Source organism: Leptodactylus fuscus, chromosome 6 (assembly GCF_031893055.1).
Source record: "Leptodactylus fuscus isolate aLepFus1 chromosome 6, aLepFus1.hap2, whole genome shotgun sequence".
Classification (NCBI taxonomy): Eukaryota; Metazoa; Chordata; class Amphibia; order Anura; family Leptodactylidae; genus Leptodactylus; species Leptodactylus fuscus.
The window spans coordinates 18,299,427-18,318,628 of NC_134270.1; the positions used below are offsets into that span (position 1 = coordinate 18,299,427).

Genomic DNA, 19,202 nt, shown 5'->3' on the forward strand with positions numbered 1-19,202 from the left:
CAGCGATGTCTCAGGCCCCGGCACCTGTAATGGCGTCTATCACTTGCCGGCTTCCGCCTCTCTATTACAGCGGATGCCAGGCGCCACATTCGGCCTATAAGACGCACCCTTCTTTTCCCCCCAAATTTTTGGGGAAAAAAGTGCGTCTTATAGTCCGAAAAATACGGTAATACTGGGGGGGGGGGGTACTGAGGAGCATATAATACAGGGGGGGATGCGTACTGAGGAGCATATAGTAGTGTATGTGTGGGGTACTGAGGACCATATAATACTCGGAAATCGTACTGAATAGCATATAATACTGGGGGGGGGGGTTACTGAGGAACATATATTAAAGGGGAGGGGCGTATTGATAAGCATATAATACTGTGTGTGGGTGCCACTGTGAAGCATATAATCCTGTGGGGTGGCTATTATGGAGCGTGCAATACTGTGTGGTGGGCCTACTGTGGAGGATATAATACTGTCTGGGGTCTCCTCACTATTTATATAACACAGTATCTGTTTTATAGCAGACATATGATATTAGTACAGACTGTAAGAACATTGCACAGTTACTATAAAACAGATCCTGTGCAATGTCAATAGTGAACATTAATTGTTCAAAGTACTAAATGCAGAGACCTTTACATTTCAGTACAAAGTTGTTTGTATTATTGTAAAGCCCCATTCACATGACTGTAATTTGTGGGTCCGTAACTGTCCACAATTGTGGATCCACACAGTATTAAGTTCACGATAATTTATTGGGTTTTGGGTTGCAGTTTGGTCACTCGGTCTCTAAAAGGTTCCCCATCACTGCTCTATAATGTGAATGTACAGTGTTGGCCAAAAGTATTGGCACCCCTGCAATTCTGTCAGATAATACTCATTTTCTTCCAGAAAATGATTGCAAGCACAAACTCTTTGGTATTATTATCTTCATTTAATTTGTCTTCAATGGAAAACCACAAAAAGAATTGTCAAAAAGCCAAATTGGATATAATTCCACAAAAAACATAAAAAAGGGGGTGGACAAAAGTATTGGCACTGTTTAAAAAATCATGTGATGCTTCTCTAATTTGTGTAATTAACAGCACCTGTTACTTACCTGAGGCACCTAACAGGTGGTGGCAATAACTAAATCACACTTGCAGCCAGTTGAAATGGATTAAAGTTGACTCAACCTCTGTCCTGTGTCCTTGTGTGACCACATTGAGCATGGAGAAAAGAAAGAAGACCAAAGAACTGTCTGAGGACTTGAGAAGCAAAATTGTGAGGAAGCATGAGCAATCTCAAGGCTTCAAGTCCATCTCCAAAGACCTGAATGTTCCTGTGTCTACCGAGCGCAGTGTCATCCAGAAGTGTAAAGCCCATGGCACTGTGGCTAACCTCCCTAGATGTGGACGGAAAAGAAAAATTGATGAGAGATTTCAATGCAAGATTGTGCGGATGGTGGATAAAGAACCTCGACTAACATCCAAACAAGTTCAAGCTGCCCTGCAGTCCGAGGGTAGAACAGTGTCAACCTGTACTATCCGTCGGCGTCTGAATGAAAAGGGACTGTATGGTAGGAGACCCAGGAAGACCCCACTTCTTACCCAGAGACATAAAAAAGCCAGGCTGGAGTTTGCCAAAACTTACCTGAGAAAGCCAAAAACGTTTTGGAAGAATGTTCTCTGGTCAGATGAGACAAAAGTAGAGCTTTTTGGGAAAAGGCATCAACATAGAGTTTACAGGAAAAAAAAAGAGGCCTTCAAAAAAAAGGAACACAGTCCCTACAGTCAAACCTGGCGGAGATTCCCTGATGTTTTGGGGTTGCTTTGCTGCCTCTGGCACTGGACTGCTTGACCGTGTGCATGGCATTATGAAGTCTGAAGACGACCAACACAATGTGCAGCATAATGTAGGGCCCAGTGTGAGAAAACTGGGTCTCCCTCAGAGGTCAGGGGTCTTCCAGCAGGACAATGACCCAAAACACACTTCAGGTCAGTACTAGAAAATGGTTTGAGAGAAAGCCCTGGAGACTTGTAAAGTGGCAGCAATGAGTCCAGCCCTGAATCCCATAGAACACCTGTGGGGGAGGAGAGATCTCTTGATGGCAGTTTGGAGAAGGCCCCCTTCACATCTCAGGGACCTGGAGCAGTTTGCCAAAGAAGAATGGTCTAAAATTTCAGCAGAGCCTTGTAAGAAACTCATTGCTGGTTACCGGAAGCGGATGTGCGCAGTTATTGTGTCTAAAGGTTGTGCTACCAAGTATTACAAACAACATGGAAAGAGACGTGGAGTCCAGCGAAATCCTTATCGATAAAAATTGTTCACTTTATTTAATCCATAATAAGAAATACATGCATCTCCATATATAGTGCGTGGCTCAAGGATTAAATAAAGTGAACAATTTTTATCGATAAGGATTTCGCTGGACTCCACGTCTCTTTCCATGTTGTTTGCATCTGTGTTCCAAGCCGGAGGAACCAAGGAGTCTCGCTGCGATTTCCTTACACGCCTTTGAAGAGTGAGTGACCCATATACATATATTTTTTGGACATTGCATTTAAATTTGACATGAATATGTTCTTGGATGCTTAAGTTTACACTAATTTTTAGGCCAACTTGGGCTGTGATTTCTTCTATTTCATTGACTCTACCAAGTATTAGGCTGAGGGGGCCAATACTTTTGTCCGGCCCATTTTTGGAGTTTTGTGTAAAATGATCAATGATTTGACTTTTTTTTCATTCTCTTTTGTGTTTTTTCATTGCAAGCAAAATAAATGAAGATATTACCAAAGAGTTTGTGCTTGTAATCATTTTCTGGAAGAAACTGAGTATTATCTGACAGAATTGCAGGGGGGGCAATACTTTTGGCCAACACTGTATGTGGCCTGCTTATTTATGGGATGAGCTGTATGAGGCCTGCTTATTTATGGGATGAGCTGTATTTTTTCAATGCCGCCGGCTTGGGACATTTATAATCTATTGATTTAAGTTTTATTAATCTAAAATAAAAAATATGAGAACGAACTATGTTAGACTCAGATTCTCATGCTGGAGTAATGTTACAATGCTGGACACTCCCAACTTGAGGACATGGAAGTGGTTATATTCAGGGCCGGCATTGAAGGGGAGTGCAGAACATAAGATACAGAAGGATCCGCTGTGCATGCAGGCAGAGAGCCGGATGTTATCCTTCCCCCGAGATGGCCAGGGGGTAAGAGAGGGAGCTTTAGAAAAAGAAAGGGGACTGCTAAGAATCTGCCTAGAACACTGATCACTTTAACCCCTTGCACACCATGGAGTGTCCTTCAGATGTGGGGCCGAGGTGCATTACATGATGCATTCACCTCGACGGGGGCTTCCAATCTGGATCAGAATGGATCTGAAGCCCCCAAAGGCATGAAACTATTATGAAAAGCAATTGGATGGCAATCTGAGTGTCATCCAACTGCATTCTGCTACAACCTTGGCACCACATTGGAAGCACATTCAGTGGTTTGCATGGGGTCCAGGACTGCCAGAATAAGGAATATGCTAGGGCTACACAGAGATTTTACTCTTGACTAAAGATCATCGGGTTGCCCTGTGACTACTTTACTAATGGAGTCGTATTGTGAATTCATGTACAGTGACTTCTAGTTGCAAAAAAGTTGAGTAATCTTAATATTTGTTGAGGTTTTCAGAAAAAAAACAATAATCAAGGATAATATACAATTCTACCGAAGGAAATAGGATAACAATGAAAATTGGTGGAGAGATAATGATAAGGTCATCGGATTCAAGAGAATTTATTTTTATTTATTACTCGTACTTCTATAGCGCCATCATATTCCACAGACATCGTCAGTCACTGTCCCATATAGGGCTCACAATCTACATTCGCTATCAGTATGTCTTTGGAGTGAGGGAGGAAACCAGAGCACCCAGGGGAAAGCCACCCAAACACAGGGAACACAGTGACTAAATAACAAGCAAGACTATCTGGTTAAAAAAGGACACCGCATGATAAATCGGTAATGTGTTGAAGAACCTATAATGGTGGAGAATATACAGAGGAGAAGGAACAATAGAAGAAGGTAGATAAGAAGATAAGGAAAAGGAGGATGAAGGGAGAAGGAAAAGGAGGATGAAGGGAGAAGGAAAAGGATGGGGAGGTCACACAACAGGGAAGACAATAAGGGCAGGATTTCCGGAAAGCACAAGAAAGGTCTGAAAGTCAGGTATTGTTTTCAAGGTCAGGTGAATCTCCTAACCAGGTGTGGAATTAAGAACTTCATTTAACCCTTAAGTACTATCATGGTGTCTATCATAATGATATTTGTATGACAGTGGTGTATGATAGACACCATGATAGTACTTAAGGATTAAAGAAGGTCCAGGGCAACCACAATAGAGCAACCTGGTAAGATCACTGCAACTAGAAACACCATGTAATGAAGATAGTCAAGCTCAACAATCCACTCTGAGGGCCTAGGAAGAGAGATCTGAGGGGTCCAGAGGAGTGCAGTGCGGTTAGGCCTCGTTCATATCTGCGTTGGTATTCCGTCCGGGGGAGTCTGCATAAGGACCCCCCCCCGAACAAAATGCCGTACGCAACTGCAAGTGGTGTGCCTGTGAAAGCACACGGACCCCATAGACTATAATGGGGTCCTTGTGCTTGCCGCCAGATCTCCGCAGGGATCATGCGGACAGGAAAGTACTTGACAATCTACTTTTCTGCCTGCTTAATTCGTGCGGGCAGCGCGCAGCAAGCACACGGGCTCCATTATAGTCTATGGGGCCCGTGTGCTTTCACTGCACAGTGATTGCAGTTGCGTTCAGTATTCCATTCGGGGAGGTTCTCATGCGGACTCCCCTGGATGGAATACCAATGTAGATGTCAATGAGGCCTTAGCTGGGAGAGAATAACAAAAAACCTCACGCTGGAGGGCTTTACATGTCCATCATACATTCAATATTGTACCCACTTCTAAAAGACAAAACTGATATAGATCAGACACATCCGATGTAGCACATCTTGGCAATGGTACTGTGTGAGAGGATCTTACATGTTTTTTCCTTAGGCTGGGCATGTTATGGAGAGTTCATGACTTCAATGTTTTTTAAGGCCTTTTTAGAATTTCTAACTAGGCAGCAGTGATCGGAATGGAAGTGTCTTAGGAACATTTGTTCTCGATCATTGCCAGCTGTTTGCCTGTATTGTAACACATTATCATTGCTTTATAGGGGAAGGGGGGAGGGTGAACGAATTGTTCATTACTTTACAGTTCACATTTACTAGCAATGGTAACATAGTTTTTGTTACAAATATAGTATGGTCACCAAAAAATAACTGGTCTGAGGTCGTCTCTGTGTAAAGGGGCCTTTACATTTTCCTTTCTCCAGTAATGATGTTTCCGAGGTCTTCAGTCCTTTTATATGACAATCCCCAGACAAAGTGCTAAAGTGAAATGTACAGTAAGGAATCAACTTCATCTACATCCTGAGGACAACAGTGAGGAAATCTCCTGACATTCATCTCATGTTCCCATTTCTACAAAGAAAAAGAATATACAAGATCTACAGTATATTATCTCCAGTAATTTTATTTTTTTCCCTCTAGAGCTGAATCCTGTCCATGGACATTTCCCTGATTGACAAGTCAAGAATGGAAAGAGAGAAGAACAGTATGACAGAAAGTATAATAAATCTCACCCTGGAGATCCTGCACCAGCTTACTGGAGAGGTGAGAGATTCTGATGATGTCACATTACATCATTCTTATCTATAGTAATAACAGATGATATGACTGGAGAGGTGAGGGACTCTGGGAATGGATGGAGTGAGATTTATTAATGTGTCTCTCCATAAACAGGATTACACAGTAGTGAAGAAGACCTCTAGTGGGCGCTGTCAGGCTCCTGTATCTGAAAAATGGAGGAGAACCCTGAGCCCAATCCCGGGGTCTCCACCTCACTCCCTGATACATGAGGAAATCAATGGACAGAAGATCCTAGAACTCACCAACAAGATCATTGAGCTGCTGACTGGAGAGGTGACACTGCTGGGAATGCTGGGACATTATACAGGAGCTATGAAGGGATCTGGTGATGACTGTATCATTGTGTTGTCAGGTTCCTATAAGGTGTCAGGATGTCACTGTCTATTTCTCCATGGAGGAGTGGGAGTATTTAGAAGGACACAAAGATGTGTACAAGGAGGTGATGATGGAGGATCAGCAGCCCCTCACATCAGCAGGTAATAGACATGACTAAATACACACGGCCTCTCATTATCTGTATGGAAAGAATGAATTCAGTCCCTGTATGTGTTTCCTCCAGTTCCATCCAGTAAGAGAACATCACCGGAGAGATGTCCCAGTCCTCTTCTACCACAGGACTGTAAGGAAGAAAATGTCCTCCAGGATGATCAGGTAGATGGAGATAAGGTCACATGAAATCTTACTCTGCCCTGTAGAAGGCTGTGAAGGTTTCGTGGCCAGTCTGGTTTTATCCCACAGTATTAGATGTTTTCTACTTGTGTAATGAGAAAGATGGAGATGGCAGGATAAAGCTGACCATAGACATGACATATTGTCTGGATCTTCTCACAGTTTTCTGGCTATGGAGGTTGCTGGTTGGAATAAGGAACCAACATGGTGGATTTATCCAGGAGACCTGCAGCTATGTGGTCAGATAACTCCTGCTGTCACTTTTAGTGGTCATGATAATGAATGATCTTTTCTTCTCCTATAAAACATCCCACGTGACTTCTCCATCCGTCTGGTGACTTTTAAAATATTTGTTTCACAGCTTTTGTATCCAGGTGAAAATCTGAACAATATTAATGCTCCGGAGACATATGTGAGGGGTGATGAGGAGTGTAAGGAGGACATTCCTACAGGTGACCGCACAGGTGAGTAGTAACCACTAAATAGGAGCCTGTTCACATTATGTTTGGCCATCTTGTTGTACTTGCTGTTCATTTACTTATTTTTTTTCAGATGTTTTCATTAGAGGGTCCATCATGTTTTTCAGTTATAGATAAAGAAAACCGAAAAGCAAGCCTATGACAGATCTGTCACATGATGGACACTAGTGGTTGTGTTATTACATCCAGGCTTTCTGAAGGAATCTATGATTAAATGCAAATGTGAACGGAGCCTTAGCCAGCATTATCCATGTTAATATTTTCATCTGTGCATGATTCCCAGCAGTAAACTATATGTAGAATTTGTCAGTTAATCAAAAAATGACTGAAACCTAATGTTAATCGGATTTCGGTTCCTTTTTTACAATATTTGCAAAGTTCTACCCCCAGTTTCATGCAGACCTAACATGTTCCAACCAGAACTGCTATTATTACAATCTGTGGTCTCTTCAGACCCCCAAAGTATAATAAGTGAAGTCTCAGGGGAGGTGAGCAAATGTAAAAAAAAAAAAGGTTACTCACCTCTCCTGGGTTCCAGGACTCTATGTCCTCTTCGAGCCTGGGACCGCTGGTGTCTCTGATTGGGCCTTAACTGTCAAGTAGAGTCATGACACATAGATTAAATTTTCACAATGCCACGTAACTGCTGAGAGCCAAATACAGGCCTCAGCAGGGAATGACATAATTCAGGAACCCTAGAGAGGATAGGAAGTCATGCCGGAGCCAGGGGTGGTGCGTAACACAGTTTTTTTTTTTAATGTTAACTCATCTCCAATACACCTCCACTTATTAGTCACTGGGGTCTGAAGAGACCACCAGAGTACATTAATAGCAATTCCAGTTGAGGTTTGTTCGATCCAAACAAAATCGCTGGGCAAACCTTGCAAGACAAATCTTGTGAGGTTCACTCAACACATACTTACCTCCTGTAGACTCCCTTGCCCCACAATAGTAATCAACTATATTGGCATATACCATTGGGCTCCAGGCTACAATCCATTTCACCCTTATTATAATCAGCCCCTAGGACATGGCCTAAATAATTGTTGTGAATCATAATCGAGGTGCAATGCCCATTTTTATTCAGGTAATAATCACCCAGCCCTAACTATATCCCAGTAGTAAAATTACATCCTATTATTGAACACTACAGCAGGCATGTAAGGAGCGTGAGCTCTGCTACTCCACAGCATAATGGTGATACACAGATAATTGTTAGTTTGCTCATGACTATACAGGTGTACAGCTCTTTAAATCATTGTTGACAACTATATGTATATACAATATAGATATAGAAACTCTCAAAGTTTATCTTTTTGCCTGCAAGGGCACCTCCCAAAAGTTAAAGGGATTTTCCCATTCCACTCTCTATTCTTCATCAAACTAGTGAGTGGGCTTTGACTGTTTGATGAACAGGACACTATGAAATACCTCAGTAGATTGTCTTTACCATGAGAGAAATCTAATATAAATGCAGGTCAAATTATATGCACAGTAAATCTATATTACATTACACAGGTTTGGAGAGAAAAAAAAATATGTTCTGACAATAGACTTGCATTAAACTCAGTTGTTAGGACCAGGAGATAGCAGCACTGAGAGCAAGCATGATCTGAGAACTCTCCCCCCCCACCACCCTTAGAAGACAGTGAGTCGTGTTATCTGACCTGAGATCAGACAACAGGCAGGGTTCCTTTACAACACTGTGTAAACAATTAGAGAAATAATCTGACATAGCACGCAAAAACTTGTGAATATACATAAGCTAGCAGTACAGATCAGATCCTTGAGATGGAAATACCCCTTTTATGTAAATTAGATAACATAAAATAAACATCCCCTGGTTTTTAAAGGATATTGTTACATTGTTTACAAATTCTTTGGCAAGTTTTTTTTTTTTTTTTTTTAAATAAATTCTTTATTTATATCAAGTATACAAAACAAACAAACCACACAAATGCAAAAACAGGACAGGTCCAAACTGTAAGGGCCTGTAAACATATCAAACCGCAGGGAGCAGTGGCAGTGCAGCAAGAACAGAGCGTAATAGCTGAGCCGAGTCTCTATAACAGCAACAGCACCGACAATGGAAGAGGAAGGGAGAGGGGAGTGAGAGAAAAAAAAGAAAACGAGAGGGGGGGGGGTGGCGGTAGAGAGAAGATAAGAAATTAGAGGAAGGGGGGGGGATGACAGAGAGCGCAGAAAGCGGCAGTTTCTTACATGCAGTTTCAGGTCCTCTTTTTATGCAGATTTTACAGCCAAAAAAACGGCAGGAAAAGTAAAACAGAATTATCCATTTTTGTATTCAGTCCTAACTTCTAAAAAAGTAGATTAATAATATAAAACTGCATGCAGTAGTCCAGCCAAAAAACAGAAGAGGAAAACTGCAAGAGAAAAGCCTTGTGGCTGAACCACATGCTCTACTGTTAGATGGCTTGTAATTTATTTGAATATTTTTATACAGAAATCTAAATATCATAAGGTCCTAATATTCAAAAATAATCATCAGTTTTCTTCTCAGCAGATGACTGTACCAGGACCACAGAGGAACATCTCATATCTTCAGATTATAAAGCAGATGATGGCAGTATCACACAAGATACATATGAAGAACATGTCATTATCCCAGATATACCCTCAGCCCTTCACAGCAAAGATCTATCATCTGATTCTTCTATACAGGTCATATCATCTAATTCATCAAGGACTGCAAAACAGAAGCAAAGCCACAAAAGTAGTGTTGAACATCAAGACATTCCAACTGGGGAGAAGCCATTTTCATGTTCGGAATGTGGGAAAAGTTTCATAGCTTTAGCAAAACTTGTTAGACATAAGAGAATTCACACAGGGGAGAAACCATATTCATGTTCAGAATGTTGGAAAAGCTTTGCCCTTAAAGCATATCTTGTTTCACATCTGAGAAGTCACACAGGAGAGAAGCCATATTCATGTTCAGAATGTGGAAAAAGATTTAACAGGAAACAGAGTCTTGAAAATCATGAAAAAATTCACATAGGCGAGAAGCCATATTCATGTTCAGCATGTGGAAAATGTTTTACCCTTAAATCATATCTTTTAAAACACAAAAGAAAACAACGCAAGCAAGAACAAGTCATTATCCCAGATATACCCTCAGTCCTTCACAGCAAAGATCTATCATCTAATCCTGCTATACAGGTCATATCATCTAATTCATCAAGGCCTGCAAAACAGAAGCAAAGCCACAGAAGTAGTGATGAACATCAAGACATTCCAACTGGGGAGAAGCCATTTTCATGTTCAGAATGTGGGAAAAGTTTTATAGATTTATCAAAACTTGTTAGACATAAGAGAATTCACACAGGGGAGAAACCATATTCATGTTCAGAATGTGGGAAAAGTTTTGCCCTTAAAGCATATCTTGTTTCACATCTGAAATGTCACACAGGAGAGAAGCCGTATTCATGTTCAGAATGCGGAAAAAGTTTTAACAGGAAACAGAGTCTTCAAAATCATGAAAAAATTCACATAGGCGAGAAGCCATATTCATGTTCAGCATGTGGAAGATGTTTTACCCATAAATCATATCTTTTAAAACACGAAAAACAACACAAGAAAGTAAAGCGATATACAGAATGTGGGAAAAGTTTTAACCAGAAGTCAGGTCTTGTCAGTCACCAGACAAATCACACATGGGTGAAACCATATTCATGTTCAGAATGTAATAAAAGGTTTGTCCAGAAATCAGAACTTGTTGCACATCAGAAATGTCATCACACAAATGAGAAACCATATTCATGTTCAGAATGTGGGAAATGCTTTACAAACAAATCATATCTTTGTAGACATGAGAAATGTCACATAGGGAACAAGTCGTTGTCATGTTCAGAATGTGGGAAATGTTTTTCCTATAAATCAAGGCTTGTTTATCATCAGAGAATTCACACAGGGCAGAAACCGTTTTCATGCTCAGAATGTGGGAAATCTTTTAACATTAAGTCAGATTTTGTGATACACCAGAGAATTCACACTGGAGAGAAACCATATTCATGTTCAGAATGTGGGAAATGCTTTACAAGCAAATCATGTCTTCGTAAACATGAGAAATATCACATAGGGAATAAGCCGTTGTCATGTTCAGAATGTGGGAAATGTTTTTACAATGAATCAAAGCTTGTTTATCATCAGAGAATTCACACAGGGCAGAAACCGTTTTCATGTTCAGAATGTGGGAAAGGTTTTACCCAGAAAGCACATCTTGTTATACATCAAAGACGTCACACAGGAGAGAAGCCATATTCATGTTCAGAATGCGGAAAAACTTATGACAGGAAACAGACTCTTAAAAAGCATGAAAGTATTCACACCGCTGAGAAGCCATATTCATGTTCAGAATGTGGGAAAGGTTTTATCCAGAAACAACATCTCATTGCACATCAGAGAGGTCACACAGGGGAGAATCCTTTTCCATGTTCTGAATGTGGGAAATGTTTTAGAACTAAAGGAGCTCTTGTTAGACATCAGAAAATCCACACGAGATAAGTTATTTTCATGTGGGAAATATTTTAACAAAACTCGGCTCTTGTTAAATATGAGGACGCCATTTACATGCAAATAATTTAGAAAATGTCTTTTATATTAAACCAATGTTTCCTCACCAACAGTATCAGTGAGTGTTCCATGCAAAGAAAACAAAAGCCAATTGACTTGCTATGCTAAAGGTGCCTGATTTTTATCAAATTTGAAATATTTGCAGGGACTTGCTGGGCAGTCTGTTCTCTGGCTGTATTCGCCTTTGTACCTGGTATCTTATCAGTTCTTCTGCTGCTAATAACCCCATTATGGCTGCGCCATATATTACACATGCACAATGAGAGACTTTGATTTACATTTATTAATGGAAAAGAGAAATACAAGTTACATTAGGTTTCATTTTCACTATAGTATGATATGCAGGGACTGCAGAGGGCAGGCTAAAGTGTATGCTTCTACATGCAATACTCTATAGAATTAGAACACTGCAAAACATATTCCTAAAGGGTTTTTTTGGGCCAAAAATCTTTTTCTTTTTTTTTTTTTAAAGAAAAAAGTTCTGGTAGCGCTATTAAAGGTTTAACAAGTGCACCCAAATACCTTTAGCAGAGTTTTGAGTGATTTCTGGATTTCTCTGGGAGCTCCTGGCATCTTCTACATTTATTTATATGGTGTAGCTTCCTGCTGTCAGTTGTAGGCTTTCTCACACTACCATCCTCTCACTCACTCCTCCCCCCTTACTTTCTTACATCCCTTCCCTGTCTCCATAGCTATCCCCCCATACTAGCCCTTCCCAAATAACTAACTCAGCCCATCCCTCCATCCCATCATACTTACATGTTTTCCATTCTAGACTAACCTTCTATAGTAGAATGGCTCTTCCTTTTCTTTTACTATACTGACTCGGAGACGCCTGCACAATAGAGATGGCACCTCTGCCTGAACTACCTCTAATGCCTGCTCAGTAGGCCTCCACCTATTATTCTCTGGGGTCTGAGTAGAGTCCTGAGTATGATAATGTCTCCTTCATATTGACATAACTTCAGCTGTGTTTGCATTAGAGAGCTAGAAATTGGATAGATAGGTTTCTAGGAACCCTAAGAGTATTCTACACTATGTTTTATAGATAGGATCTAGGAGCCCTGACAATTTTCTACACTACGTGTTATAGATAGGTTCCTAGGTGACCTGACAGTATTCTACACTATGTTTTATAGATAGGTTCCTAGGTGACCTGACAGTATTCTACCCTATGTTTTATAGATAGGTTCTTAGGACCCCTGACAGTGTTATACACTATGTTTTATAGATAGGTTCCTAGGAGCCCTGACAGTGTCATACACTATGTTTTATAGATAGGTTCCTAGGAGCCCTGACAGTGTCATACACTATGTTTTATAGATAGGAGCCCTAACAGTATTCTACACTATGTTTTATAGATAGGCTCCTATGACCCTATCTATAGTGTTTTCTACACTATACACTTGTTTATTATGTTGTTAATCTGTTTTCCCTTAGTTCTAACAGCAGCACAATATGGGGTATTATTCAGGATAGCACCGGCGGACTGACAGACCCTAGATATCCCTAGGCGGCTGTCCCTCAATACCCCGTATATTGATTCTCGCACTAACAAGGGCAGTCCACAGCTGAACCTGATTCCAAGTACGTAGCAGGGACTGCTTGTTAGGGCAGGAGTCAATATACGGGGTATTGAGGGATAGCCGCCTAGGGATATCTAGGGTCTGTCAGTCTGCCCGTACTGTCCTGAATAATACTGCATGGTCATCAAAGTGGGTAAGATCAAACCATTTTTTTACCTTTTATATGGCTATGAGAAAAAAATTTTTGGGAAGTATTGGTCCCAGTTTGAACCTGTGGGATTACATTTTATATATTGATATAATCTGGTATGGCTATGATATATGGCCAATTTTAATAAATGCCTTGTGGTAAAATACCCGATGAGCATTTTTTAGGGATTAATATAAAATAATAAAAGTTAAGTTTTAATATTTGTGCATCAGTGCTTATACATTATATTACAATTCTGATGTTCTAGGAATTGCTGCTTTTTTTGAATTTTTTTTGGAATATGTTGGCGCTATATAAATAAAATGTATTATTATTATTATTATTAATTTATGTAGCATTCTGTGTAGTAGCCAGTGCTTTGGATATACTCATTCTCATTGTCCCTTCAGGAACCTCTTATTTAGAGAATCCTGTGACAAACGCCAGCCCAAAGAAGCTGAGTGGGCTGCAACTTGCACCTTCAGAGTGGCGTGACTAAGACCTTTGCCCAAGCCGTCCTGTAAGAAGTTGAGTAATTTGGCAATATAAGGATTGGTATTGTTTCCTCCTTTCTTTGAGCACCAATCCATGAAAATGTCTCTTATCTTGGTGGACTCAGCTCTATCTCAAGGGTTTTCAAGATGCCATCTGAAAGTCCTCTAGCTCTCCATAGGGACTGGTCAACCTCCAGGCTATCAGGTTGAATCTCCTCAGATAATGGCGAGTCTCTTCCGAGAGAGACCAGACTCTGGATAAGTGGAAACCTCCAATAAATTCCTTGACTTATCTGAAAGAGTTGGCAATTACCATGGCTTGGTCCTGCCTGACTTTTAGCAATACCTTCAGTATCATAAAAAGTGGAGGAAATATCCTACTAATATTATGAATGTGATAGTTTGTGTGTTTGGATGTTTGTTATTCAATCACGCAAAAACGGCTGAACAGATTTGAAATAAAATTTGGCACATGCATTTGCATATTATCTGATCTGCTCCAGGCAGAGTGCTGACACACTGGATGGGAAAACACCTTTAATCCATATTGGCAGTTTGCTAATTTTAAATATATCGGGAAAAAGAAAATCTAATTTGTTGTAAAATTCTAATACAACGACAGCTATGAAGGAAGCCAGAAGTCAACAGCGTTCTCCTTAAGTGAAGCTGAGGGAGATCATCGGCGCCAACAACACATTCATTATATGGCGTCACAGCAAGCTCTTAGATGCCGGAACAATCATGGGGACTGTGCAAGGAACAAATTTAGCGGCAGGCCAGCTTGACAGCTGCCGAAACGCTGGAGCAGGCAGGTTATCAATGCCAACAACACGCTCATTAGATGGCGTCCCAGCGAGCTGCTGAGATGCCGTAATAATCATGGGCACATGAGGAACAAGTTCAGCAGCAGGACAGCTTAAGAGCTGCCGAAACGCAGGAGCAAGCAAATCATCGACTGCAGAAATTTGCTGAATATAGGCGGATCATCCACTCCAACAACACGCAGACGAAGTCACGGGCAGAGGCTAATATATTTATATATGCAGGCCTGAACCTCCAAGGGATGGACCAGGAATCAACTGCCAAGAGATTGTCTTCCTGATACAGGCAACAGAACTTCCCCATCTTGGCATTGAGTGTCTGGTTGTCATGACGTGCAGAAGAAATTGTCATTTTTTTCACCATTTCACATCTCATAAAAAAATAAAATCGAGAGGCAGACATCTACATTATAGACTCTGCTTCATACACGTCATACACACAGCACTGATCCATACTCATCATACACACACAGCACTGCTCCATACACATCATACACACACACAGCTCTGCTCCGTACACATCATACACACACAGCTCTGCTCCGTACACATCATACACACACAGCTCTGCTCCGTACACATCATACACACACAGCTCTGCTCCGTACACATCATACACACACAGCTCTGCTCCGTACACATCATACACACACAGCTCTGCTCCGTACACATCATACACACACAGCTCTGCTCCGTACACGTCATATACACACAGCTCTGCTCCGTACACGTCATACACACACAGCTCTGCTCTGTACACGTCATACACACACAGCTCTGCTCCGTACACGTCATATACACACAGCTCTGCTCCGTACACATCATACACACACAGCTCTGCTCCGTACACGTCATATACACACAGCTCTGCTCCGTACATGTCATACACACACAGCTCTGCTCTGTACACGTCATACAAACACAGCTCTGCTCCTTACACGTCATACACACACAGCTCTGCTCCGTACACGTCATACACACACAGCTCTGCTCCTTACACGTCATACACACACACCTCTGCTCCGTACACATCATACACACACAGCTCTGCTCCGTACACGTCATACACACACAGCTCTGCTCCTTACACGTCATACACACACACCTCTGCTCCGTACACATCATACACACACAGCTCTGCTCCTTACACGTCATACACACACAGCTCTGCTCCGTACACATCATACACACACAGCACTGCTCCGTACACATCATACACACACAGCTCTGCTCCGTATACATCATACACACACAGCTCTGCTCCATACACATCATACACACACAGCTCTGCTCCGTACACATCATACACACACAGCTCTGCTCCGTATACATCATACACACACAGCTCTGCTCCGTACATGTCATACACACACAGCTCTGCTCTGTACACGTCATACACACACAGCTCTGCTCCGTACACGTCATATACACACAGCTCTGCTCCGTACACATCATACACACACAGCTCTGCTCCGTACACGTCATATACACACAGCTCTGCTCCGTACATGTCATACACACACAGCTCTGCTCTGTACACGTCATACAAACACAGCTCTGCTCCTTACACGTCATACACACACAGCTCTGCTCCGTACACGTCATACACACACAGCTCTGCTCCTTACACGTCATACACACACACCTCTGCTCCGTACACATCATACACACACAGCTCTGCTCCGTACACGTCATACACACACAGCTCTGCTCCTTACACGTCATACACACACACCTCTGCTCCGTACACATCATACACACACAGCTCTGCTCCTTACACGTCATACACACACAGCTCTGCTCCGTACACATCATACACACACAGCACTGCTCCGTACACATCATAAACACACAGCTCTGCTCCGTACACATCATAAACACACAGCTCTGCTCCGTACACGTCATACACACACAGCTCTGCTCCGTACACGTCATACACACACAGCTCTGCTCCGTACACATCATACACATACAGCTCTGCTACATCCACACTGTAACTACATCCTGATCCTGACACGTACACTTCAACTCATCCAGCACCGACCACAACCAGCACAGCAGAGTCCTGTATACACTGAGCATGTAACCCGGTAACGCCTCATCATGTGCAACAACAATCTTTTGACTCCTCCCATATGTGACTGATCATGTGACTGATCACATGACTATGATATCACCACAGGTCCTGTAGTCCCAGAGCAAACAGACATGTAGTATACAGCTGTACAGGTGGAGGTATGTGTGTTTATGTATATGTTTGTGTATATATTATATAACATATTATCATTAACTCCTTCATTAATAGAATTTTCCTTTACTTCTGAGTCTATCGCTTAGAGAGAGATCTCCATAGTTGCGTAATACTTTATTTCCTAAGCATATAATGTACTTGTTTATAGAGATGTTCTGTATATATCATACATATGCCAGGAATGAGAAAGCTTGGTATGAGAGAAAACGTAACTAATAAATTATTAAAATAAGGTTTCAGCAATTTCTTTATTAAATGAGCGTATATATATATATATATATATATATATATATATATATATATATATATATACACTCACCGGCCACTTTATTAGGTACACCTGTCCAACTGCTCGTTAACACTTAATTTCTAATCAGCCAATCACATGGCGGCAACTCAGTGCATTTAGGCATGTAGACATGGTCAAGACAATCTCCTGCAGTTCAAACCGAGCATCAGTATGGGGAAGAAAGGTGATTTGAGTGCCTTTGAACGTGGCATGGTTGTTGGTGCCAGAAGGGCTGGTCTGAGTATTTCAGAAACTGCTGATCTACTGGGATTTTCACGCACAACCATCTCTAGGGTTTACAGAGAATGGTCCGAAAAAGAAAAAACATCCAGTGAGTGGCAGTTCTGTGGGGGGCGGAAATGCGTTGTTGATGCCAGAGGTCAGAGGAGAATGGCCAGACTGGTTCAAACTGATAGAAAGGCAACAGTGACTCAAATAGCCACCCGTTACAACCAAGGTAGCCAGAAGAGCATCTCTGAACGCACAGTACGTCCAACTTTGAGGCAGATGGGCTACAGCAGCAGAAGACCACACCGGGTGCCACTCCTTTCAGCTAAGAACAGGAAACTGAGGCTACAATTTGCACAAGCTCATCGAAATTGGACAATTGAAGACTGGAAAAACGTTGCCTGGTCTGATGAGTCTCGATTTCTGCTGCGACATTCAGATGGTAGGGTCAAAATTTGGCGTCAACAACATGAAAGCATGGATCCATCCTGCCTTGTATCAACGGTTCAGGCTGGTGGTGGTGGTGTCATGGTGTGGGGAATATTTTCTTGGCACTCTTTGGGCCCCTTGGTACCAATTGAGCATCGTTGCAACGCCAAAGCCTACCTGAGTATTGTTGCTGACCATGTCCATCCCTTTATGACCACAATGTACCCAACATCTGATGGCTACTTTCAGCAGGATAATGCTCCATGTCATAAAGCTGGAATCATCTCAGACTGGTTTCTTGAACATGACAATGAGTTCACTGTACTCCAATGGCCTCCACAGTCACCAGATCTCAATCCAATAGAGCATCTTTGGGATGTGGTGGAACGGGAGATTCGCATCATGGATGTGCAGCCAACAAATCTGCGGCAACTGTGTGCTGTCATCATGTCAATATGGACCAAAATCTCTGAGGAATGCTTCCAGCACCTTGTTGAATCTATGCCACGAAGAATTGAGGCAGTTCTGAAGGCAAAAGGGGGTTCAACCCGTTACTAGCATGGTGTACCTAATAAAGTGGCCGGTGAGTGTGTATATATATATATATATATATATATATATATATATATATCCTACTAATATTATAAGTGTGAAAGTTTGGATGTTTGTGAGTTTGGATGTTTGTTCCTCAATCACGCTAAAACGCCTGGACGGATTTGCGTGCAATTTTCCACAAACATAGTTTTCCCTTAGGATTGAGTCACAGGCTACTTTTGGTGCCACTAAACAACATGGCTTCCTAGCAGGAGACTCACAAAAGCAGGACTCCTAGCCCCAGCTATAGACTCACACACACTGCCTGGCATTTCCTGCCTGCACACTCCTTACTGTCTCCTCAGGAGTAGCCCTCACTCTACTCGCTCACATTTTTCATATAGCTTTCCACTATATAACACATCACATTGTCTGTATCACGACATACACAATACAACACATCACATTGTCTGACACAATACAACACATCACATTGTCTGACAATACAACACATCACATTGTCTGTATCACGACATACACAATACAACACATCACATTGTCTGTATCACGACATACACAATACAACACATCACATTGTCTGTATCACGACATACACAATACAATACATCACATTGTCTGTATCACGACATACACAATATAACACATCACATCACATTTGCTAGCCCACCAAACTTTTTAAAGCACTTTTACAGTTTCACACGTCTGTGTCCGCCCAATTCTCAAATCACCGCAGAAGAAGTCGCGGGTAAAAGCTAGCATATATATATATATATATATATATATATATATATATATATATATATATATACAGTCCTATGAAAAGGTTTGGGCACCCCTATTAATCTTAATCATTTTTAGTTCTAAATATTTTGGTGTTTGCAGCAGCCATTTCAGTTTGATATATCTAATAACTGATGGACACAGTAATATTTCAGGATTGAAATGAG

General features: G+C 41.5%; 2 protein-coding genes and 1 pseudogene across 2 annotated transcripts in view; all 3 read left to right on the forward strand.

Moving 5' to 3' along the window:
* LOC142210348 (uncharacterized) overlaps window positions 1-11,811 on the forward strand; it is a 257,779-nt pseudogene extending 245,968 nt beyond the window's left edge.
* The window catches only part of LOC142210357 (uncharacterized), a 341,635-nt gene that overhangs the window by 310,787 nt on the left and 11,646 nt on the right, over window positions 1-19,202 (forward strand). The gene's annotated exons all lie outside the window — the stretch shown is intronic.
* The window catches only part of LOC142210374 (uncharacterized), a 437,305-nt gene continuing 424,870 nt past the window's right edge, over window positions 6,768-19,202 (forward strand). The window contains exon 1 of the mRNA XM_075279481.1: window positions 6,768-6,867. The gene's annotated coding sequence lies outside the window, so the exon portion shown is untranslated. The remainder of the gene's footprint in view (window positions 6,868-19,202) is intronic.